At 34.4% G+C, this 26,690-nt stretch overlaps 1 non-coding gene across 1 annotated transcript; it reads left to right on the top strand.

Annotated features, from left to right (window-relative positions):
* Nucleotides 1-18,829: 18,829 nt before the first annotated feature.
* On the top strand, nt 18,830-18,936 carry LOC125960936 (U6 spliceosomal RNA). Its single transcript, XR_007471130.1, has one exon. It is a non-coding gene; the product is annotated as a U6 spliceosomal RNA (small nuclear RNA).
* The last annotated feature ends 7,754 nt before the right edge of the window (nt 18,937-26,690 follow it).

A 26,690-nucleotide genomic window follows, 5' to 3' on the forward strand; every position in this document is an offset into this window, starting at 1 on the left:
GCTAATAGTTTATCAATTTCTTTTGTCTTAAAGAAACAGCTTTTAGTTTTATTGATCTTTTCTCCTGGGTCATTCATTTCTTTTTCATTTATTTCTGATCTGATCTTTATGATTTCTTTCCTTCTGCTAACTTTGAGGTTTTTTGTTCTTCTTTCCTAATTGGTTTAGGTCTAAGGTTAAGTTGTTTATTTGAGATTTTTCTTGTTTCTTGAGATAGGATTGTATTGCTGTAAACTTCCTTCTTAAAATTGCTTTTGTTGCATCCTATACGTTTTGGGTTGTTGTGTTTCAGTATCATTTGTTTCTAGGTAGTTTTTGATTTCCTCTTTGATTCCTTCACTGATTTCTTGGTTATTTAGTAGCTTATTATTTATCCTCCATGTGTTTGTATTTTTTACAGTTTTTTTTTCCTGTAATTGATATCTACTCTCATAACATTGTGGTCAGAAAAGATAGTTGATACAAATTCAATTTTCTTAAATTTACCAAGCCTTGATTCGTGACCCAAGATATGATCTATCTTAGAGAATGTTCCTTGAGCACTTGAGAAGAAAGTATATTATGTTGTTTTTGGATGAAATGTCCTATAAATATCCATTAAGTCCATCTTGTTTAATGTGTCACTTAAAGTTTGTGTTTCTTTATTTATTTTCATTTTGGATGATCATTCCATTGGTGAAAGGGGAATGTTAAAGTCCCCTAGTATTATTGTGTTACTGCTGATTTCCCCTTTTACGACTGTTAGCTTTTGCTTTATGTACAGTGGTGCTCCTATGTTGGGTGCATATTTACAATTGTTATATCTAATTCTTGGATTGATCCCTTGATCATTATGTAGTGTCCTTCTTTATCTATTGTAGTAGTCTTTTATTTAAAGAGTATTTTGCTGATATGAGAATCCTTACTCCAGCTTTCTTTTGATTTCCATTTGCATGAAATATCTTTTTCCATCCCCTCATTTTCAGTCAGTATGTGTTCCTAGGTCTGAAATGAGTCTCTTGTAGAAAGCATATATACAGGTTTTGTTTTCATATGCATTCAAGCAGTCAATATCTTTTGGTTGGAGCATTTTGTCCATTTACATTTAAGGTAATTATCAATATGTATGTTCCTATTACAGTTTTCTTAATTGTTTTGGGTTTGCTTTTGTAGGTCTTTTCCTTCTCTTGTGTTTCCTGCCTAGAGAAGTTCCTTTAGCTTTTGTTGTAAGGCAGGTTTGGTGGTGCTGAATTCTCTTAGCTTTTGCTTGTCTGTGAATGTTTTAATTTCTCTGTCAAATCTGAATGAGATCCTTGCTGGGTAGAGTAATCTTGGTTGTAGTTTTTTTTTTCCTTTCATCACTTTAAATATATCCTGTCATTTCCATCTGGCTTGCAGAGTTTCAGCTGAAAGATCATCTGTTAACCTTATGGATATTCCCTTGTATGTTATTTGTTGCTTTTCTATTACTGCTTTAATATTTTTTCTTTGTATTTGATTTTTGATAGTTTGATTAATATGTGACTTGGTGTGTTTCTCCTTGCATTTATCCTGTATAGGACTATCTGCACTTCCTGAACTTGATTGACTGTTTCCTTTCCAATATTAGGGAAGTTTTCAACTATAATTTCTTCAAATATTTTCTCTGTCCCTTTTTTTTTTTTTTTTTTTGGTGGTACGCAGGCCTCTCTCTGTTGTGGTCTCTCCTGCTGCAGAGCACAGGCTCTGGATGTGCAGGCCCAGCAGCCATGGCTCATGGGCCCAGCTGCTCCGCGGAATGCGGATCCTCCTGGACCAGGGCACAAACCCACTTCCCCTGCATCGGCAGGCAGACTCTCAACCACTGCACCACCGGGGAAACCCTGTACCTTTCTTTTTCTCTTCTTCTTCTGGGACCCCTATAATTCGAATGTTGGTGTCATTAATGTTGTTCCAGAGGTCTCGGAAACTCTCCTCAAGTCTTGTCATTGTTTTTTCTTTATTCTGCTCTGCATTAGTTATTTCCAGTATTTTATCTTCCAGGTCACTTTTCCGTTCTTCTGCCACCGTTATTCTGCTATTGAATCCTTCTTGAGAATTTTTAATTTCATTTATTGTGTTGTTCATCATTGTTTGTTTGCTCTTTAGTTCTTCTAGGTCCGTGTTAATCATTTCTTGTATTTTCTCCATTCTATTTCCAAGTTTTGGCTCATGTTTACTATCATTATTCTGAATTATTTTTCAGGTAGACTGCCTATTTCCTCTTCATTTGTTTGGTCTGGTGGGTTTTTACTTTGCTCTGTCATCTGCTGTGTGTTTCTCTGTTTTCTCATTTTGCTTAACTTACTGTGTTTGGGGTCTCCTTTTTGCAGTCTGCAGGCTCTTAGCTCCCATTGTTTTTGGTGTCTGCCTGCAGTGAGTAAGTTTTGTTCAGTGAATTGTGTAGGCTTCCTGGTGGAGGGGACTGGTGAGTGTGTTCTGTGGATGAGGCTGGATCCTGTCTTTCTGGTGGGCTGGAACATGTCCAGTGGTGTATTTTGGGGTGTCTGTGAACTTATTATGATTTTAGGCATCATTTCTGCTAATGTATGGTTTTGTTTTCCTGTCTTGCTAGTTGTTTTTCATAGGGTGTTAAGCACTGGAGCTTGCTGGTCATTGAGTGGAGCTGGGTCTTTTCATTGAGATGGAGATCACTGGAAGAGCTCTCACTGATTGATATTACATGGAGCCTGTAGGTTTCTGGTGGTTGAAAGTCCTGACCTCAGCTCACCCACCACCAAGTCTTAGGCCTAACTCCTGGATGTAGCGCCAAGACCCTGTCAGCCACACCGCTCAGAAGAAAAGGGAGAAAATAAAGAAAGAAAAAATAATAAAATAAAGCTATTAACAATATAGTATTAAAGTAAAAAAAATAAAAAATAATAAGAAATAAAGAAAAGAACAACAAAACCAAGAAACAAATCCACCAATGATAAGAAATGGAGCACAGGCTCCGGATGCACAGGCTCAGCAGCCATGGTTCACGGGCCCAGCTGCTCCGCAGCATGTGGGATCTTCCCAGACCGGGGCACAAAGCCATGTCCCCTGCATTGGCAGGCAGCCTCTCAATCACTGTGCCACTAGGGAAGCCCCCATATCTATCTTTTGATGAATGTGATTTATTTATTTTAATGAAGTCCAATCTGTCAATCTTCCTTTTTGGCTTATGTTTTTTGTGTCTTGTGTCATTAGGATATTCTCCTACATGATCTCTTAGAAGCTTTAGAGTTTGCCTTTTCATATTAAAGACTACAAGCCATCTGGAATGTGTGTGTGTGTGTGTGTGTGTGTGTGTGTGTGTGTATGTGCTGTGAAATGGTAGTCAAGATTCATACTTTTCCACAATGTTGTCCAAAATAACTAGCAGTATTAGATGAAAAGATATTACTTCCCTCCACTATTTTTCAGTGACACTTTTGTCATTAATCAAGTGTGGATCATAAATACATCATAACTATGTTTGTGGATCTGTAGATTTTATTGTATTCATGGGAATTTAGTCTCTCCTCACATTAAAACCATACACTCTTAATTAGTAGCTTTAAAATAAGCCTTTATAGTTAGCTGTATAAATCCTTCAACTTTGTTCTTCTCCAAGATTACTTCCATTACTCTTGGCCCTTTGAATTTCAATCAGTCTGTCATGTCCTGCCAAAAAAACCTGTTTGAATTTTGATTGGGCTTGAATTAAATCTATAGATAAATTTAGGGAGGATTTTGCATTTTTACAGTACTGAAGTTTCCAATCCATGAATACAGGGTATCTTTTATTTATCTTAGGTCGTTTCTGTTCCCCTTGACCTAGTTATTCAATTTCAGCATGATATGTCCAAGTTTTTCTTTTTCCTGCTTGTGATTTATTGCAAAATTAAAATTTAAAAAGTACCTGCCCCACAGGTGGTGGTGAAGTTTGCATGAACATGTGAAATGACTGGCACACAGAAAAGGGTACAATAATTGTTGCTTATTATCCATAATTTGTTTACTCCTCCTCTCTTGGCTTTCCCTTAGGGACTTAGATTTAAAGTTCGTAAAGTAGTACTGTAAATGTATTTACCCTTGGGGATTATGAAGAGTAGTAACTAAGTTTACCTTTAACTGTGCTACTGTAATTTGTTTTTTCAGAGGCAGAAGAGTGGCTGAAGATAAGATCCTGTCTACCAAAAGAGAAGAAACCAAGCTGATTTTATGTGCACTGGAATGAAACAGAAAGAGATATTAACGAGCCTATGTAAAATTGAGAATGTGACTACTTGTGACATCTTAAGGAGTCCAGGTGTTAACCCATTGAACACTTGTCTGTTTCTAGCCCTAGAAATGCATTACCATGGGGAGTCTGTAAGATCTAAAAAAGTACTAAAACTGATGCATTCCATGATAACTGAGGTAAACTGGTCAAGCTGTAGCTCAATTTTTCATGTCAATTTTATCTAATCTAAATCTTAGATTTAAATAGTTTAGTTAGCAAATGTTTTAAACCGCAGCTAAATATTCAGATTTAAATTGGGGTCTTCAATGAAAAAGTGCAAATAACTATCAAATCCTGTGAACTGTACATAGCTCTAAAGCATTTTTTTTTTTCTTGCGGTACACAGGCCTCTCACTGTTGTGGAGCACAGGCTCCGGACGCTCAGGTTCAGTGGCCATGGCTCACAGGCCCAACTGCTCCGTGGCACGTGGGATCTTCTTGGACCGGGGCACGAACCTATGTCCCATGCATCGGCAGGTGGATTCTCAACCACTGCACCACCAGGGAAGCCCTAAAGCATTTTTGTCATTTTTTTCCTATCAAACCAAATTTTTGGTTTTGGCCTGCATTATTTGTGAAAATAATACTTGCATGTTTATGTTAATATACAGCTGGAAGAGAGTACATAGCAATTATGTGATGACTAAAAGGCCCAAAAACATAATAGTGATACTTTGAACAATTTAATCCATTAAAAACTCAGTGAAGTGAATAACAAAAGTACTTTTAACATATGGTTGTAGTAAAAGAAGGACTGGTAAACATTTTAGTATAATGTGATATTTTTGAGTAAATTTAGTTCTTAAATCAATATTTTCAGAAAAAATGGCATGAAAATTTTTTTCATCATCAGAATTCTAATTTTTCACATCATTTTGTCTAATCTCCATTATAGAGATTTTAAAGTTTTCTACAGTCATTTCCTCTGACCTTTAAGGACATATTAACTCTTACTCTCTGAGGCAGTCTGCAAGGCAGGTCTGTCACTATCTTTCAAACACAGAAGTCTCGTCTCTACTTCCTTGTCTTTCTCTGACAATTGCCCTCTGGATGCCTCTTTCTTCCTCAAGACCAGCTGATCTCCGATGTCCTACTTGAAAGTCACCCCCTCTTTCTACTAGTGCATATTTATTAGCTACTGTGTTGTGCATACTACTTTATCTGCATCTAGCTTTTGACACATCTCCTTTATCATGACTCACGGTTTGTCATGAAATCCCAGAGTAGTAGTCAACACATTTTCCCCTTCCTTTCCTCTTCAAACTGATTCTCTCTCTCTCTCTCTCTTCTAATAAACTGTTCACATTCACTTTGTCATTACCTTCTAAATTGCCCCATTTTGTGGGTATCTTTAACATATACTTCTGATAACAGTCACATTGTCATTGCCAGCTCATTCCACTTTTATGGCTTGTACTCTGTTCGTCCTTTTCTTATTTTTATAATCATTTCTTCCCTTCTTACTGGTTCTTCTCCAAGTGTTTTCTTTTAAAATTGTTTTACCTCTAACATGTGCACACAATTTCTGTTGTGTCCTGATATACAGCATCATTTTGATAAAACACAATTACTAATTATTTCTAAATCTGTATACAGTGGCAGAATTCTCTCTGTTAGTATTTAATTGCATTTGTAGACATCTTCACAAAAGTTACTTTCAAGCATCTTAGACATAACACATTCAAACACATCTTCTTGACCCCAAACATACTTCTCTTTTCTATTCCCTAATACAGTGAAAGGCACCAATATCTGTTTACTTACAGAGCCAATTTAGGGTCCTAAATATTTCACTATCACTCATATGATACCTTCACTCATTTACTAAGTCTAGGGCATACTACTTCCTTAATATTTCCCCCTAACATCCCATCTTAACCCTTCCGACTATCAGCTTAATTGGGACTGCTACCACTTTTCAATCAAATCACTAAAAACTCTTCTAATTTTTCTCTTGTCTTTAATTTGGACCATTTCTTCATCTGAACCTACACTAATCTTTCTAAAATTTACATCTGATCAATTCCTCCTCCCCACACCATTTAAAACTCTCTGATGACTCTTCAATCCTTTTTGCCCCAACACCTGAGGCCAAAGTTGAAGAGACAGAGTTGACATCTGAATGAGAACCAGGTGGGTTTTTTTCCCCCACAAATTGCCTTATTTTAACAGCTTAATAAAAACTTTCTAAACATCTTATTTATGATCATCCAAAACTTATTTAATATATGAATGTTTTGGGAGAGGAGTATTTAGGTTTTTTGTTTTTGTTTTATGTAAATGAATGAGCAAAAGAAAAGAGTGACCATTGTGACTTTGGACCATGAGAAATAACTAAATGACTTTGAAATGTGCCTGAACTAGTTGCTAATTTCCATGTGGGGAGAAAGTGTTCAGTGTTCTTTTTTTTTTTTTTTTCTTTGTTTGTTTTTATGATTCTCATGGTACCAGTGGTGTACAGGACTATTACTGATACTTACAAATGAAAAATACATATTCAGCTGTAAACCACATTCAAGAGTTATATGGTTGACAGAGGCTTGCAGAAAGCAGCAAGAGCTGTACTTTAAAAAAAAAAAAGCTGAAAATAATCAAAATGAACTTAGTAGCTGAAGGATGGGAGAGTAAAAGGGACAAGTCAAAATCAGGCCAGAATGTCAAACAGATGGAAAAATTATACATAGTGGCCCATGTAAACTTACTTGATATTCTTTTGCTAAGCTTTGTATCAGGGAGAAGAGTTAATAGCTAAGCTAGTATTTTTTTTTTCCTGATATAGATGCCTACAAACCCAAATAAAATTGAAGATCTAGGCATTTAAAAAATCTATTTCTTTCTTTTTTTTTTTTTTTTGTGGTACGCAGGCCTCTCACTGTTGTGGCCTCTCCCGTTGCGGAGCACAGGCTCTGGATGCACAGGCTCAGCGGCCACGGCCCACAGGCCCAGCCGCTCCGCAGCATGTGGGATCTTCCCGGACTGGGGCATGAACCCATGTCCCCTGCGTCGGCAAGTGGGCTCTCAACCACTGTGCCACCAGGGAAGCCCTCTATTTCTTTTTTTGCTCATTATTTTGGGGGAACTTTAAAAAGTGTGTCAAAATAAATGAAATGTGGGCCCTGAAATAAAACCAAATTTTTAAATTTTAAAGTAGACTACTGAGGATGTTCCAAATATGAATTAAAATTGTATGTTTCATGCCTTCTCCCTTCCTTGTATAGCAGCCTTCCACAGGTATCTTCACCACCTGAACTGTCCCATTTTCCAATATATCCTATAAATATGTCCCATAAATATATCCCATACTAATTTTCCTTAAGTACATATCTGATCACTCCTAAAGATATAAAGAAAATTCCACTCTGCAACCTCTCCAATTCTACCTCTACAGTTGTTAAAGTTCTATGCATGTATTTATTTTCTTCCCGATTCTCTCTATGCATCAATAAAAACATTGTGTTCATAATACTTAAATCACATACTATTTACCAGTTAACTTTTCTTAATTGAAAATAGCTCAATAAAATGAATTATTAATTAATTATGATACATCCTCACAGTGAAAGATAATGAATTGAATTTTATTTTGAAGATGTACCATATTTAAATAGTCATTTTATGATTATAATTTTCAGTTGTTTCTTGTTAAATAATATAAATATTTTACCTTTACCCTTATGTGTATATATCTTTAAGATAAAATTTAGTAAGTGAAATTGTAGAATTAAAGACTATATGTATTTAAATATTGACAAACATTGACAAATCACTATCAAAGATTTAGCCAATTTACCTTCTTATCACCACAATATGCAAGTGCCTATTTCTCCACAATCGTTTCTAAACAGAGTATTATAAAATGTTAATCTCATTTTCAATGTTATCTATAAAAGATGGTATATCACTTACTTTAAGTGCCATTTCTTTATTTAAAAGTTTTGATATATTTCCTTCTGCCTATTTGTCATTTATAATAACTTCCTTTAAGCTTCCATTTTCTACTAGGTTAATATTTTCTTTTAGAATATTTTTTTGTGTAAATTCTGTATGTTATACAACAACCCTTTGTTTTATATTTGCATTAAATTTTTCATTTAAAAAAATCTTTGATGTATTATTTTTAATGTTATTTTTAGGAGCAATGTATGTAATGAGTATTTTCTTTTGTGGATTTTTGGTTTTGATTCCTTATTTATAAAAATCTTCTATACTCTACATCTCATGTTCACAACTAAACCCAATTTTGATATTACTTTACAATTACTTTTAAGAAATATCTGCCTATATTGACATAAACTAATTTTGTTTTTAGAAAAAAGGAATAGCTGTTATATATTACAAGTTTAGTTTATGTGAAGGAAACTATTATTTTCAGTTATGAATTGTATTAATAGGCTTCATCAAATTTTATTCTTGTTTTGGCAAAATAAACATCACAGTAAATTAATGTGTATTTGATTTCAATCTCCAATCATTTTCAGATTTCATATTAATATTCAATAAATGATATATGTAAACATTCCTCTTTTTGCAATTATTGTGATGCATTTTATATATTTTATGTTGGTTTAAAAATTTTAAAATTTCCTTCTTTTTAGGGGTAAATAAAATTGAATTTATTAATATCTTAATACTTGAAAATAATTCACCTGTGAGCCAATATGGGTCTGTTGCACATGGAGGATTCTTGTATTTAGAAATTGTGTTTAGAAAATTCACATTCTTCAAGGACATTTAACAGATTTGGGTTTTTTATCTCTTATTGAGACATAATAAATGACTTGATGAAGGAAATTATTTTTATGTCCTTTGCATCTTCAGATAATTTAATATTAGGTATCTTGGTGTTTTTTTTAATTTATTTATTTGACTACTTAATGGTTGACCAATTTTTTGGATTTTTAAGTATCACCTATTGCACTAAATTAACAATTTACCTCTTATTTTTTCCTATATTATGGGTGTTTCTTGGGGACTTCCTTTTTAGCTTTTTTTAAAAAAAATATTTATTTATTTTTGGCTGTGTTGGGTCTTTGTTGCTGCATGCGGGCTTTCTCTAGTTGCAGCGAGCAGGGGCTACTCTCCGTTGTGGTGCATGGGTTTCTCATTGTGGTGGTTTCTCTTGTTGCAGAGCATGGGCTCTAGGCGGTTGGGCTTCAGTAGTCGTGGCACGCAGGCTCAGTAGTTGTGGTGCACAGGTTTTTGTTGTTCCATGGCATGTGGGATCTTGCCAGACCAGGGCTCAAACCTGTGTCCCCTGCATTGTCAGATGGATTCTTAACCACTGCATCACCAGGAAAGTCCCTTTTTGCTTGTTTTTACATTTGTTTTATTTTATTTTTCTTGAAAATAATATTTTAGTGGTAACCAGAAATGATCTCTGGTGGGATTAATGAAAAGATTAAAAAAAGAAGAAAGATAAATACAAGGTAAACAATGTGAAAATGATGTAAAGTTACTTTAATAGTAGGCAAAGTAGAGACTTATAAAGATGATTTTCCAAAGGGAGAAACTACATAGCAAAAACCTAAGCAGAAATAAAAGCTTCTTATGAATGAGAAAGCTTGTCACAGAGACACACAGGTGCTGACACCACCAACAGGGGTGAGATTAACCTCAGTGCCAGCCTTTCTGACATTTGCTCAAGGTGTATTCTTTTTATTTTCAAAATAAAGTACCCTCTGAATATAATCATTCTTGAGGTTATGACTATTTGATTCTGAGCTCATAAGGAAAAACTAACTCTATGAAATGTTCCCAACATTTATTTTAAGACTAGATGAATCAAAAAGAAATATCTGCATAGCCTTGTCCAACAGGTCCAAGTTAGTTGAATTCCATTCTGTAGTTAATTTCTTTAGCTATGATTCATTTTAATTGGAGAATAAACTGAGTAGGTCTACATATTTCAGGCAAAATGACAGAAATGAGTATTAATTACTATTACTATAGCAAGTATTTGAACAATTTATTGGGGGATATCAGGTATATGAATTAAACAAACTAAGGTATTTCATTTAAATTCAATTAACTCACTTTTTGGCAAGGAGTAAGAATGAATACTTTGACTTCTATTTATTGGCCAGTATGACTTGTGTCTAGTATATTTTATATTATTTGTTCATTTTAAATATCATCATGACCTCTGCTTCCTTATAAACTTTAATGATAAATATTTATTTTATTTAATATTCAAATTTTCATTTCTTGGTCTTTCCTTCAGGGAAACCTCTTAATAGTTTTTAAATGCTATCCCAGGCATTTTTGAAATCATTCTTTCTTCATGAAAACAAGGTATCCCAGACTAATTTGGATATTTTCTGACCCAATTTTGGAATTCATGGATGGATGAAATGTATTTTGTTGAGTGGAAGAAACCAGACTCAAAAGGCCATACACTATATTATTTCAGTCATATAACATTCTAAAAAGGCAAAACTAAGGAATGGAAAACGGAAATATTTGCCAGTTATGGAGGAAATGATGGCTGACTATGAAAGGACCCATAAGAGAATTTTTAAGATAATGGAGCTGTTCTGAATTGTACTGGAGTGGTGGATACATGGTTTTATGCATTTATCAAAGCCCATAGAATTGCACGTCACAAAGCATGAGTTGCAAAGTATGCAAATAAAAAAATGTATCAAGTAAGTACCTGGCATTCCCAGAATGTAATGCAGACTGTGAGAGATTAAACTAACTGAGTAAAAAATTCATGGCATAACCTTACACAGGGAATGGAGATAAAAAGAAGTTGATTTAATTAACACTGAAAAACAGCATTTAGACCAAAAGCTGTAAAGTTAAAGAGAACTGTAACCATGCATAAACACTGTACTCTGGTTGGTAATTGTGCTCCGTATTGAGGTACAGTATAACAATTCTGAATCTGCTTTATAAATCTATTCAGGTTAAACAATTATATAAGTGGATAGTGGATTGTGGGGTGAAGTTTCTCACTGTTGGACAGGGAACATATAGAAAAGCAAGAGAGAAAGGCTAGAATGAATGATGTGGTACTGAATTGGAGCAGGAGACATTGGTATGAACTTAGCTTTAGTTTAATATAGGTACAGATGGATAGATATAGAAATAATGATAGATATGTGTGTTATTTTATATTAGTAGTATCCAGGCATATATATTCTAGATAGTTTGCTAAGAGATTCTAGAAGCAATAATAACCCAATAGCTAAGAGCACACCCAGGACCTAGTTTTTGGTTTCTAAATGTCATTATTCAATGAAAAGGACATGGGAAGCTTGTAGAAATGTCTGATTGTAAGGCCAGATCAGGTAATGTACCAAATGAGGCTGGAGCACCTTTTAGCTCCAGAAAGCAAATAAGTACTCAAAAAGCTAAGGGGGTGGGCATGTCAAAAGAATATAGAAGCCAAATTGGAGGAGCTACTGATGGTCAAAGCTGGAACAATTTTACCAATAAAATGAATAGTGTGATACTGGATTAAAAACCAATGTATTAAACAAGTTGTTACATACTGATGTAAATTAATGATTGAACAAGTAAATAAATGGGGGAGAAGGCACAAATCCTCCTTACAGAAGAATTAAATGTAATATAAGTAAATACTGCCCCCTCCAGGAGATGGAGCTGAAATCCATGGTTATTCGTGTTAAAATGCTTAGAAAACTAAATTAAAAGGAAAGTTCCTTTATTTGAAAAAGAGTATATTCAAAGATCTACAAAGATCATATTTAGTGGTTCATATTAATATCTTTCTACTTGTGAATAGGAATGAGACACAGGAATTCTAGCCAGTGCTACAAGCAAGGAAAAACAATTAAATGAATGTACGATAGAAAAGAAGGAAAAAACATTTCATTTGTAAACAAATGACGTGATTGTGTATATGGAAACTCCAAAATAATATATTAAAAATTGTTATAATTTGGTAAATCAAGGTTTCTGGATTCAAGGCTGTATATAAAACCATACATTTCTATACATTAGTGACAAAAATAGAATGTGAAGCTTGTATGCTATTATTTATAATAGCATAACAACATATCCAATGCAGAATATATATATATTTTTTTATTTTATTTTATTTTATTTATTTATTTTTTTTTTGCAGTACGCGGGCCTCTCACTGTTGTGGCCTCTCCTGTTGCAGAGCACAGGCTCTGGATACGCAGGCTCAGCGGCCACGGCTCATGGGCCCAGCCGCTCCGCGTCATGTGGGATCCTCCTGGACTGGGGCACAAACCCGTGTCCCCCGCATCGGCAGGCAGACTCTCAACAACTGCGCCACCAGGGAATCCCAGAAAAATAGATTTTTTAAAAGATGTGCAAAATCTCTGTAGAACATTAATTAGTACTATTGATAAAAATTAAAGAAAATCAAAATAACTAAAAGGTTATGCCATTATAGATATCTAAAGAGTGAAAGTTGTAAAGATGTAAGTCCTAAATCTATAAATTCAGTGCAATAGCAATAAAAATTATTCAGAATCTTGAGAAGTTTGTTTCGGGGTGGGAGGGTAGAGGTGCGAATTGATAAGGTTATTTGAAACTTTATATGGAAACATACAGGGAAAACAGCCAATACTAACTGACAATAAAGATGGAGACATCTACTGGATACCCAGGGTCATTTTAAAGCTCCATGATATAGGACAGTATATTGGTGCAAGGATAGACGAATAGAGCAGTGGAACAAAATAGAAACTACAGAATCAAACGCAAACATATTCATTTGATGAAGGATGATGATATCATTGCAGTGATATCCACTGCAGTGCAGTGCAGAAAAGATGATTTTCAGTAAACAGTATATTTCTTCCTCTGCACTTTCCCCAATAAGTCTTTCATGTTTCTCTTAAATCTTTTTTATTTTTCCAATGTTCTTGTCTAAAATATAGTTATTTCAGGAACGCTGACTGCTAAAAAACAGACTTGAGAGGCTTGACTTTTACCTCTTCACAAAGAATTTTATATTATCCTCCTTTCTTAGTGTGTAACTCTTCTGAAGATACTGGCTTTGTGCTTGCCTACTTATCAGATGCAAAAATCTGGTGCAAACAAAAACAAGTACAATTTCCTGAGTGTTGATTGCAAACCTAGATATGAGGGCGAAATTTCCAAATGTTTTATCACTCCCTATGAACAAATTAATTTCTGCTATGTTACCTGCTTACTTATGTTAATTATTGCCTAATAATCATACAGGTATTTAATGTTATGAATGTTGTTTTCAGTACATTTTTAGACCTCTCTCCCAGGTTAGGATTTTTTAGAGCTTTCATTAATTTGTTTTCTAATTATTATGCAATATGAGCTTTACTTTCTCCTTTTACCCCTTAGTTAAAAGGGGAACATGTGTAATGGAAGTTGTTACATATGTCTTTAGCTTTTAAAGTATCACGGTTTCTCTACTTATTATTATTATATTCTAGATTTATTGAATTGAGTCCTCAGAAGTTTGTCTTTAATATTATTCCATTTTAAACTATCATTGTTTTGCTTGTAATCTTTTTCTCCCTTTTCTGTAAATATTCAACTGCTTCAGATTATTTTATGCTCTTTTCACTGCAGTTTGCTTAAAAGCTAAAATTAAACCTCCCCCAGCTATTCCTCTTAATGAGTTCACTGATATTCTGAAAGGATGAGATTTCTGATACGTTGCAGTATGGTCTGGTAGTATTGAGTCTGTCTTGTCACAGTTTTTATTTGAAGGAATTGAATTGTGAGTCCCTTTCTTTCTCTATGTAAATCTTCATTACTGGTCTTCTATTTTTCTTGTTGACTGTTTTCTCAGAGGCTTTCACTGAGAAACTGAAAAGGTAAGGGTTGTTGTAAGTGTATCAATTCCAACCTCATCTCCCAGACGTATATGGAGAACTAGTTAACTTCTGGGTTGTAAGAGATCCTGGGTCTCCTAGGGAGAAGAAAACATATAGGTGGAGTGCTACATAGAGTCTCTGATACTCTTACTGTCCACTTGTGAGACCAAGTTTGAGCTTAACCTCAGGTGGTGGCTGAGCAAATCCACGTTGTCACACGTATAAACCGCCTTTGTTTTCTGTGTATTCTTGGGTGTTTTAGAAGGTTCCAGAAGTCAGATGATATTTTAAAGGTAATAGTGTCTTAATTTTACTTTATTCAACATAACATAGACTCTTTCTTCTGCTTTTATCTGTAGGAATTTTTACATTTTTATTTTGAAGAATATTATACTCTACATTTTTTAAATATTGAAAATCCCTAGTTTAATCACAAAGGTCTTGAAGGCCTTTTGGAATACGTTTTGTGTGTGTGTTTGTGTGTGTGTGTGTGTGCGTGTGTCCTTTGCTAATATCATTTCCTCCATATGTATCTTCATTTAGTTTTTTAATGTGCATACTAAAATATAGACATTACTGCCCTACTAAAATCTAAATTTTTAAAGTTTTTTCACCTTGTGCCATCTTTTCAGAGAAAAAAGGAGAAGAGAAAAGGAAATATCCGCAGGGCATAAGTCTCATCATTTTTGTCATTCTATTATTTAAGCATAATGTTCTCTGGATATTTGTTAATTTTACTTTTCCACTATAGCTCAAAACTAATCTTGAACAAGCAAGACTGTACTCCTCAACTGTTTACCAACATGCCAAGGCAAATTCACTGTTAGTCTTCTCTTGCTACTTCTAATCTGTACATTTAGGGGAAAACAATATAAGCCAGTATTATTGAGATCCAAACCCAATTGATATATTCCAGAAATATAACTTCATTGTAAGATCTTAGCATCTCATATTCATAAAAAATTCTGAGAAGGGTTCTCCAAAGAATAAGCTTGCTGAGATTCTAAATCATAAGCAAGGAATTGTCAAAACAAAGAAACTAAACTGAGAAGAAAAAATTAGGTATGAGGCCAATAGATTAAAGACAAAGAGCCAGATATGAGAAATATTTACAAATAGAAGACAGGATTTAGAGATTGAGCAATTTCTGAAGTGACAACAAAGGCTTTCTATAGATTGCTTGTGACCTTAGAAATGGATAGAAAAGAAGCATTAAAGGAAAGTGAACCCCACATTTCCATAGCTCCTAAATGCTGAAACTGCAAAGCCATATTAAACTTCTTTGCAAAATATCACTCACCTGGGTCATGAATTCAGTGAAAAAATGTACAGAAAATAAACAGACATATCTTTTCACAACTCATCTGAAAAATAAAGCACCTTGGAGATTTCTGCCTGACACCTCATCATCAAAAATAAATGTTTGTAAAAAGGAGGCCCAGAATCTCAAAGAAACATTACCTTTATTGCATCAGAAAATATCCACAATTCCTTTCATCAGAATGCTGCTTCAGGAAAATCTAAATATTATTTACAGAATGTGTGAAAATGAGTTGTAGTATCCAACCATCAAACACCTATTTCCACAAATAATTTATTATCAAGTCTTATTAATACTACCTCCTAAGTGCTTCTCATCATTCCTATTGATAACTGATCTTAGATGAATGAGCAAAAGCAATACAGTAGAGAGTAGATATTCTCTTCAACAAATGGTGCTAGAACAACTGGGTATCCACATGAAAAAAAAATAATCTAGACATGGACCTTAAGCCATTCACAAAAATTAACTCAAAATGAATCACAGACCTAAGTATAAAATGCAAAACTATAAAACTCTTAGATGATGACATAGGAGAAAACCTAGATGACCTTGGGCATGATGATGCCAATTTAGATACACACCAAAGGTACAATCCATAAAAGAAACATTTGTTAAGCTGGACTTTATTATTATTAAACATTTCTGCTCTGTGAAAGATAATGCTAAAAGAATGAGGGGACAAGCCAAACCTTTGGAGAATATATTTGCAAGGGACACATCTGATAGAATATGGTTATCTAAACTACACAAAGAACTCTTAAAACACATCAATAATGAAACAAACAACTCATTTTAAGAATGGGCCAAGGACCTTAACACATCTCACCAAATAAAATACACAGATAACAAATAAGCATATGAAAAGATGTTCTACTCTTATGCCATCATGGAAAAGCAAATTAAAATAATGAGTTACACACCAATTGAAATGGCCAAAATCTAGAACATTGATAACCCCCAGGGCTGACAAGGATGTAGAGCAACAGGAACCCTCATACATTGCTGGTGGGAATGCAAAATGCTGCACCATTTTGGAAGACACTTCGGCATTTCTCACAAAACTAAACATACTCTTACATACAATTCAGCAGTCACACCTATTGATATTTACCCAAAGGAGTTAAAAACTTACATCCACCCGAAAACATGCTTATGGTTGTTTATAACAGCTTTATCCATAGTTCCTAAAATTTGGAAGTCACCATGTCCTTCAGTAGGGTAATAGATAAAGTGTGATACATCCAGACAATGTAATATTATTCAACACTACAAAGAAATGAGCTATCAAACTATGAAAAAACATGAAGGAAACTTAAATGCCTATTACTAAGTGGAAAAAGCCAATCTGAAAAGGCTATTGGAAACCTAATACTGCTGTAAAAATAAAGTCTTGGGCTTCCCTGGTGGCATAGTGGTTGAGAGTCCGCCTGCCGATGCAGGGGACACGGGTTCGTGCCCCGGTCCAGGAAGATCCCACATGCCGCGGAGCGGCTAGGCCCGTGAGCCATGGCCGCTGAGCATGCGCGTCCGGAGCCTGTGCTCCGCAATGGGAGAGGCCACAACAGAGAGAGGCCCACGTACCGCAAAAAAATAAAAAATAAAGTCTTAAAAACAAAAACTTTGCATCATGTGCAGAGCCCCAGAGTTATGAAAGGACACTCTGATGAGGAAGTATGAGAAATTGAATGTGGCTAAACAACCGTGATACGGGAGTAACTGCAGGGAATAATTTGAACAAAGATTGGAGTCACATCATGAAAGATCGTAAATGCTGAACTAGGAAGTGTGTATATCCTACAGTTAATGGGAAGTTTTCAAAAAGGAAAGTGATGTGATGGCATTTGCTATTTGAAGACAACTCAGGTAACACTGTAGAAGACTCACTACATTGTGGGATGTTTCAAAGAGAGAAAAATGTCAATGAATGAAGCATATTCATTGAATATAAGTCTTGGTAAGGCAAAATTCTGTAAAGTGTATTGATTTAGAAGGTTTTGGCCCTTGTCTCACTTTATGAGAGGTGGTGTAGCATAAATGTATAGCCTGGTAAGCTTGAGACCTTTCTTGTTTTTTATCCAAGTAGAAGGGATACTGTTAGTGATTTCAAAAAGGTTTGCCAAAATTGTGAGAAATAGTAGATGTTAAGCTCCTGAACTAAAGTGAGTGACAAAAATAGATGCTTATTTGTTATAAGTCTTATGCTTATGGACAAACTTTCTAAAGATTAATTTCAAGAATGGCTTTAATTTTACATATAATCAACAAAATGCCATTGGCCTGTTTTGCTTAACAAATGCCTGTAATTTTCTTTCTTATAAATACAATTTCAATGTTGTATCACTGGATTATTTCTGTTCCTCAAGTGCTATTTACTACAACATTATATATACTCTAGCAACAGTGGGTTGGAGGAGAACTTTAAACCACACTGACCGAAATCTGTTTCTACATAGAATTCAAGATGGAAATTGGCCCTCCTTGGTTTGACATAACAGTTCTTGTGTGCCACTACTTACCATGGCTGATGACAGTAACTCACTTGATGCCCAATAACAATGAGCCACCATAAGATGTCACAATAAGCCAGGTGATGATAAGATTCTACACCATGATTATGGCTGCAGAATAGATTTGAACATTTATGGTGATGTATCAGTGAGTGATCTCATTGAACAGGGAAGTTGAAGTGGCAAAAAGAAATCAATTCTCATGCTTTTGGAATGTTAGATTGTATGAAGTTTAATATTATGTAAATGAGAAGTTATCTTTCCCTTTATTCACTATTTTTGATCAAGTCCTGCTAGCACCTATTTGAACATATAACTCAGCATTTCTTAAAATTATCTTTAAAAGATACACTTATGCATAATCATTATTGAGAAACAGGATTTACTGAAGACCTAGGAGAGATATTAGGTCACACACTCCTAATAAAAAACAAAACTGTCTAAAAGTATCTACTTTTTTTTTTTCTTTTTGCAGTACACAGGCCTCTCACTGTTGTGGCCTCTCCCTTTGCAGAGCACAGTCTCTGGATGCACAGGCCCAGAGGCCATGGCTCACGGGCCTAGCCGCTGCGCAGCATGTGGGATCTTCCCGGACTGGGGCACGAACCTGTGTCCCCTGCATCGGCAGGTGGACTCTCAACCACAGTGCCACCAGGGAAGCCTGATATATTTCTTTAAATCCACAATTCCTTTCATCAGAATGCTGCTTCAGGAAAATCTAAATATTATTTACAGAATGTGTGAAAATGAGTTGTAGTATCCAACCATCAAACACCTATTTCCACAAATAATTTATTATCATGGCTCTTCTGAAGATGCTACTGAATGTCACAGGTGTTTAATGGCATCTTTACACTCACACAGTGTCTCTATATCACACTCATCAGACAAGCATCCTTCTTTTTAAGTTTTAAAATAACAAAATAACAAATGCTGTCAAAGATGTGCAGCTTTGCTCCCTTTGGCAGCACATATACTAAAATTGGAATGATATAGAGAAGATTAGCATGGTCCCTGCACAAAGAAGACATGCAAATTCATGGAGCATTCCATATTTTTACTAGAGAAAGAAGAACAACCAAAGTTACCAGAAAGAAAGAAATCATAAAGATCAGAGCAGAAATAAATGAAATAGAAACAAAGAAAACAATAGCAAAGATCAATAAAACTAAAAGCTGGTTCTTTGAGAAGATAAACAAAATTGATAAACCATTAGCCAGACTAATCAAGAAAAAGAGGGAGAGGACTCAAATCAATAAAATTCAAAATGTAAAAGGAGAAGTTACAACACACACCACAGAAATACAAAGCATCCTGAGAGACTACTAAGCACCTCTATACCAATAAAATGGACAACATGAAAGAAATGGACAAATTCTTAGAAAGTTATAACCTTCCAAGACTGAACCAGGAAGAAATAGAAAATATGAAAAGACTAATCACAATAATGAAATTGAAACTGTGATTAAAAATCTTCCAACAAACAAAAGTCCGGGACCAGATGGCTTCACAGGTGAATATATGAAACATTTAGAGAAAAGTTAACACCCATCCTTCTAAAACTCTTCCAAAAAATTGCATAGGAAGGGGCACTCCCAAACTTATTTTATGAGGCCATGATCACCCTGATACCAAAACCAGACAAAGATACTATAAAAAAAAGAAAATTACAGACCAATATCACTGATGAACATAGATGTAAAACTCCTCAACAAAATATTAGCCAACAGAATCCAACAACACATTAAAAGGATCATACACCATGATAAAGTGGGATTTATCCAAGGATTCTTCAATATATGTAAATCAATCAACATGATACACCATATTAACAAATTGAAGGAGAAAAACCATATGATCATCTCAATAGATGCAGAAAAAGCTTTTGACAAAATTCAACACCAATTTATGATAAAAAACTCTCCAGAAAGTAGACATAAAGGGAGCCTACCTCAACATAATAAAGGCCATACATGACAAACCCACAGCAAACATCATTCTCAATGGTGAAAAACTTAAAGCATTTCCTCTATGATCAGGAAGAAGACAAGGATGTCCACTCTCACCACTATTATTCACATAGTTTTGGAAGTCCTAGCCATGGCAATCAGAGAAGAAAAAGAAATAAAAGGAATACAAATTGGAAAAGAAGAAGTAACACTGTCACTGTTTGCAGATGACATGATAATATACATAGAGAATCCTGAAGATGCTACCAGAAAACTACTAGAGCTAATCAATGAATTTGGTAAAGTTGCAGGATACAAAATTAATGCACAGAAATATCTTGCATTCCTACACACTAATGGTGAAAAATCTGAAAGATAAATTAAGGAAACACTCCCATTTACCATTGTAGCAAAAAGAATAAAATACCTAGGAATAAATCTACCTAGGGGGAGAAAAGACCTGTATTCAGAAAACTATAAGACACTGATGAAAGAAATTAAAGATGATACCAATAGATGAAGAGATATACCATCTTCTTGGATTGGAAGAATCAATATTTTGAAAACGACTATACTACCGAAAGCAATCTACAGATTCAGTGCAATCCCTATCAAATTACCAATGGCATGTTTTATGGAACTAGAACAAAAAATCTTAAAATTTGTATGGGGACATCAATGACTCTGCATAGCCAAAGCAGTCTTGAGGGAAAAAAAACAAAACAAAAAACAGAGCAGGAGGAATCAGCCTCCCTGATTTCAGACTATACTACAAAGCTACAGTAATCAAGACAATAAGGTATTGGCACAAAAACAGAAACAGAGATCAATGGAACAAGATAGAAAGCCCAGAGATAAACCCATGCACCTATGGTCAACTAATCTATGACAAAGGAGGCAAGGATATACAATAGAGAAAAGACAGTCTCTTCAATAAGTGGTGCTGGGAAAACTGGACAGCTGCATGTAAAAGAATGAAACTAGAACACTCCCTAACACCATACACAAAAATAAACTCAAAATGGATTAGAGACCTCAATGTAAGACTGGGCACTATAAAACTCTTAGAGGAAAACATAGGGAGAACACTCTTTAGGATTAATCACAGCAAGATCTTTTTTGATCCACCTCCTATAGTAATGGAAATAAAACAAAAATAAACAAATGTGACCTAATGAAACTTCAAAGCTTTTGCACAACAAGGGAAACCATAAACAAGATGAAAAGACAACCTTCAGAATAGGAGAAAATATTTGCAAATTAATCAACTGACAAAAGATTAATCTCCAAAATATATAAACAGCTCATGCAGCTCAATATTTAATAAACAAACAACCCAGTCCAAAAATGGGCAGAAGACCTAAATAGACATTTCTCCAAAGAAGACATACAGATGGCCAAGAAGCACATGAAAACCTGCTCAACATCACTAATTATTAGAGAAATGCAAATCAAAATTACAATGAGGAATCACCTCACTCCAGTTAGATTGGGTATCATCAAAATATCTACAAACAACAAATCCTGGAGAGGTTCTGCAGAAAAAGGAACCCTCTTGCACTGTTGGTGTGAATGTAAATTGATACAGCCACTATGGAGCACAGTATGGAGGTTCCTTAAAAAACTAAAAATAGAATTACCATATGATCCAGCAATCCCACTACTGAACATATACCCAGAGAAAAACATAATTCAAAAAGACACATGCACCCCAATGTTCATTGCAGCACTATTTACAATAGCCAGGTCATAGAAGCAACCTAAATGCCCATCGACAGATGAATGGATAAAGAAGATGTGGTACATATCTACAATGGAATATTACCCAGCCATAAAAAGGAATGAAATTGTGTTGTTTGTAGAGACGTGGATGGATCTAGAGTGAAGTAAGTCAGAAAAAAAAAAAAAAGAAATATTGTATATTAACGCATATATGTGGAACCTAGAAAAATGGTACAGATGAACTAGTTTGCAGGGCAGAAATTGAGACACAAATGTAGAGAACAAATGTATGGACACCAAGCGGGGAAAGCAGCAGCAGGGTGGGCTTGGGGGTGTGCTGAATTGGGCGATTGGGATTGACATATATACACTGATGTGTTTAAAATTGATGACTAAGAAGGACCTGCTATTTAAAATAAATAAATAAAATTAAATTTATAAAAAAAAAAGTGTTCAGCAACACAACTCATATCCTCTAAGAGGAAATGTATATTTGTGAGCTCTGAAAATTGTTAGTTTACAGCTCCCTAGCAGTAGCTCTTTCTCAGTAATTATTATTTGCCTGGCCCTGTGTAGTTGACCCTAAACATGTAGACATTAGTATTTAACCAAAGGTTTAAGAGGAACTGTAAGCAGATTTCAGAGGCCCTCATAATCTACCCTGTAAAGTCTACCCACTATTTCTCTCAACTCTATTATTTGTCTACTCAACCCAGCAAGACTTCATACTTGCTTCTTCATGGTCTTGAAAGAAATATCAATCCCAAAACCAGTGATGGGCTCACTTAGTTTTTGACCTTGTCTCAAGACCCACAGGCTATGCTGCCTGTTACACATTGTCTGAAAAAATCATTTCATATATTTTGTAGTTGGTTAGAATAGAAGGACAATTCAAATACCATTTACTCCATCATGGGTGCTCATTGCTTCTTAAATAAATAACCTAATATAATTAAATGCCTGTTTAATAAAAAGAATGCAGTCTAAAGACAGACTTTTTAGAATTGACTTAGTATTTTAGGCAAGTTATATATCTATCCCCAATTGCATAGAAAACATAAAGCAGCAAAAGCTCCCCAAAGGAATTTGTAGGTAATTAGAAAGGATTAGATAATAATGAAGGTATATTTTGGATACTGAATAATCGCCAAATAGATAAAGTTACATGAAATCGTATGTGTAAAAATGTTTGTTGACCTAGATTTTCTTAATTAAAAAAAGGATGCACTGTCTAATATTTATGAATCAAATAAACTTGTAAACCTCTTGAGTAAGAGTTTCAATTGTTTTTCACCTACGTTGGATTCACATTTGCTGGAATCATAATAAACTTCTGATCTTCATGAGATTCAGCTAAAAGAGTGCTGATACCTTTGAGAAACCCCATATGATTTTAATAATCAATACGCATATAAAACCTATATTTGAATTTACCTCAAACATTTTAAGAATACTTACCTTTTGAATTGATCATTTCCAAAATTTGTTAAGGAATGCTGGTCTTTGAGTTTAATTCTTTGATATTACTAATTTAACCGGATAAGACTAGTAGATTAGTCTATGCAAGATAGAAGCATAGACTCAAAACTTGAATCAAGGTACAAATGTAAATATACTTTACTACCATGATGACAACAATCACAGCTAATGTTATTAAGTGCTTAAATATACCAGGGACTCTTCTGAGTTATTTATGCAATTTTTAATCCTTGCAATCTACTTTTGACGTAATCTCTATTTCTATCACTACTTTATTTTTTTTTCTATCACTACTTTATTGGTGAAATAACAAAGACTCAGAAAAGTGAATATTTTTGTCCAAAGAGTATTTTGGACACATAATCTACTTTGACAAAAGACTAAGAAAAATCAGAATTTAAGCCCTGACAGTCTGATTCCAAATGACATCTTTTGAATAAATTAGATGTCATTACTAAATTTGCCACAAGGAAATGTCATTTCTTTAGTTCAGTAGTAACAATTACCATGGTGTCCTGTACCCATAGACTCTATGAGAAAATAAAGATTGGAGTAAACAGGTCATTTAATCTTTTTGAAATAAATGTGCAACTCACGATCATTTTCTTGCCTATTTACCTTGATTTCAATGATAAAATCTTGCTCTTCAACATGGATGTCTTTTTAGGAATTTATACCAACTCTCCAGTGTATGTGGGTTTTTATTTTCCATCTATCTTAGAGGAAAGAGATCTATTAAAAACTTTCAACTAAGCTGGCAGTTGAGTATAGTTATATGAATATGTGTACTTTGCTCATACAGATAATAATTTAGTTAATGTAGATTAAGTTATTAACAAATATGCTTAATATTTCCATTTGTAAGCATGTTTAAAAGAGATTCTTTGGAAAGAAAATAAAATTGATAAAACAAATAAATAAATTTTAACAATGATATTGCCCATTTTGATGTGTGAAATAATCACTATCAATTATAGTATTTATCTATTTGATAAATATTAGAGATGATTTAATATGCTAAAGTCTTCCACACTTATTTTGCCTATTAGTGGATGTTCTGTGCAGCATCAAACACAAAAGTTTTGAAGTTTAGTACTTTTATATTTGTATTTTAGTGGATTAGTGTAGAGGAGGTCATCAAGAAGGCTTGACCCTCAATTGACCCACAAGCAGGACTTGGGTGATCAGGGCTCCCAACCCTTCCTCTGTCCTTGGAATGTATGCTGTGTTCACCTCCCTATGTGAAGTCATTGCCAAGGAAATATTTGAGAGCAATGTGTTGTTGAGACTATCTGGATGGTATATATGACTGAACGCAGTTACAGTCTCTATATAAACTCTTGGGGGGTGTTGAATGAAGAAATCTACTCTTCTTGCAACCACCCAAGACAAGCCTCATATATAAGTTCCCTTGCTTATCCAACCTGCCACCTACTAATCTAGAACATTCTGGCTCTTTCTTCCATCACCCCTTGCCCTCCATGCTCAGAGGCCTGTTTCAGATTTTACCTGGGAAGATCCTGGATTTGCACACCAGCAATTTGTACTTTAGTATTTAACATATTAGCATTTTTCTTCTTTAATTTTTTGAAAGAAGTAAAGGAAGTCTTCTGGGTCTAAAATTTTCTTTCTTAAAAATTGTTTAACCACAAATTATTTTATTGAATATATATACAGTGTTCTGGTTATTCATTTCTCATTGAGTGACATTTGTAAGCTTGTTAATTCTCTAGGTATTTCTCCAACTAAACTGTCAAATTTATTATCATAAAGTTTTTCATAATCTTCTCTTATCATCTCATCCCTTATATTAGTAATTTCTCTGAATCTCACTCTCCTAATCAATGTCTTTCTAGAAACTAACTGATCTTCTGAAAGAAATTACATTTGACTGATTTGATTTTCTTTATTATTTAATGTTTTTAATTTCATTAGTTTATTACCTTATCTTTATTTTTAATGTGTTTTGATCATTTTGTGTTTAATTTGCTCTGGTTTTGACCTACAATCTTATATTAGTTTTTTAAGGGGACATAGCTGTTTTTATTATGTAACAGTATATAAATATGGACAGCAACCAGCTTCTCATACAGCCTAATGAACTGCAAGTTAGTGCAAATAAAACAAGGTGTAGCACAACCTCGGAATTTAAATAAGTTAAGTCATAAGAATTCAAAAGTAGTAAGAAAAAAATGCTAATATCAGAGGTAGAAAATTCTCAGCAACTCCCAGGTCATACTTTGGGATATGTTTACACTGTAGAGTTAGAAATATTTTTCATATTAATATGGATAAATGCTTATATAGAGCTTTATAAGTTACAAAGTGTATTTATATGCCTTGTGTCATTTTAATTTTGACCATTGTTTAAATTAAATAGGTCAGTAATCACTCATTTTATAGTTTAATGAAAAAAGGACATAAGTGATTAAATGATTAAGTATTTTGCTAAATAATGGCTATTAAGTTACAGGAACAGACAGCTATTGACCTCAGTCCTAATTCTAAGTTTATTGCCTTATGCTACCTCCTTAAGAAATGAATGAGAGGCCCTTTAAAATCTTTTGTCCATATTTATGACAACAGGAGTAAACAAAGACGATTTAGCATGCTTTTCAACAACTAAGTCAAAAGCAAAAGGACTGATTAATTCTGTTAAAAAATATATAACAACAACAAACCCAGTTATGCAAAGTACTTGTTATATTCTGATGGAATACAATTCCACTTCATATAGATAGTAGGTTAATAGATCACTCTCCCTGTCTGTGATATCTAATACTATTCTAGCAATTTAATCTATTTAGAGTTGAGGAATTGAAGCGTAGTTTAATTTACTCAAAATACAGAAACAAGCCATGAATCTTTATATGACCACCATGTTAAAGAACATTTCTGATTGAAAATTTGATTGAATCAATCATCTTCATTTTCTCTTTTAGCAGGTATATTTGGAATAATAGGTACTTAGACCCCTCAACCAATTGCACTGTTGGATAAAGAACTGTGGATATCCTGTGGGTTTTGGAGCTTAAACAGTGATCTTTTCTCTGATGCTTAAAATATAGACCTCTGCTTTCCTTCAGCAACACTAGTATATATTTATCTTGAGAGTTCTGGCCATAACTGCTGCTGATTTGTGGGGTTGGTCCCAAGTATGAGTGCCTGCAAGGCCTGGGCACATGTGTTGTGGGAATGATGGTGTGTAGGACTGGCCCTGTGGAGCAAGAGCTTTTCAAGGGCACTGGTGGTGGCCAAGACCACCCACCTGGTGGGGCAGGGTTACCTCCCAAATAGGAAGCCACTTTGGAGGGACACCAGTGCCAGTTTGGACAGCCTACTGGTCAATTTGTTCTTTTTATCTAAATTCTTAGTGTGGAAATTTAGGTAATTAATTTGCAACTTTTCTTATATGTATTCTAAAATAGTTCATTATGGCTACAAATTTCCCACAAAACATTTCTTTACTCTGCTTTCACAATTTTTTATAGGTTCTCATGGTATTTTTTATTTGGTCCATAATGGATTTTAATTTCCCTATTTGTTGCTGCTTTTGTTGTTATTCAGGAATATGTTATTTAATATCCAAACATTTGGACATTTTCAAAAGATCTTCTATTATTATTTTCTAGTTTAATTCCATTGTAATCAGAAAAGATTCTG

Source organism: Orcinus orca, chromosome 13 (genome assembly GCF_937001465.1).
Source record: "Orcinus orca chromosome 13, mOrcOrc1.1, whole genome shotgun sequence".
NCBI classification, from domain to species: Eukaryota; Metazoa; Chordata; class Mammalia; order Artiodactyla; family Delphinidae; genus Orcinus; species Orcinus orca.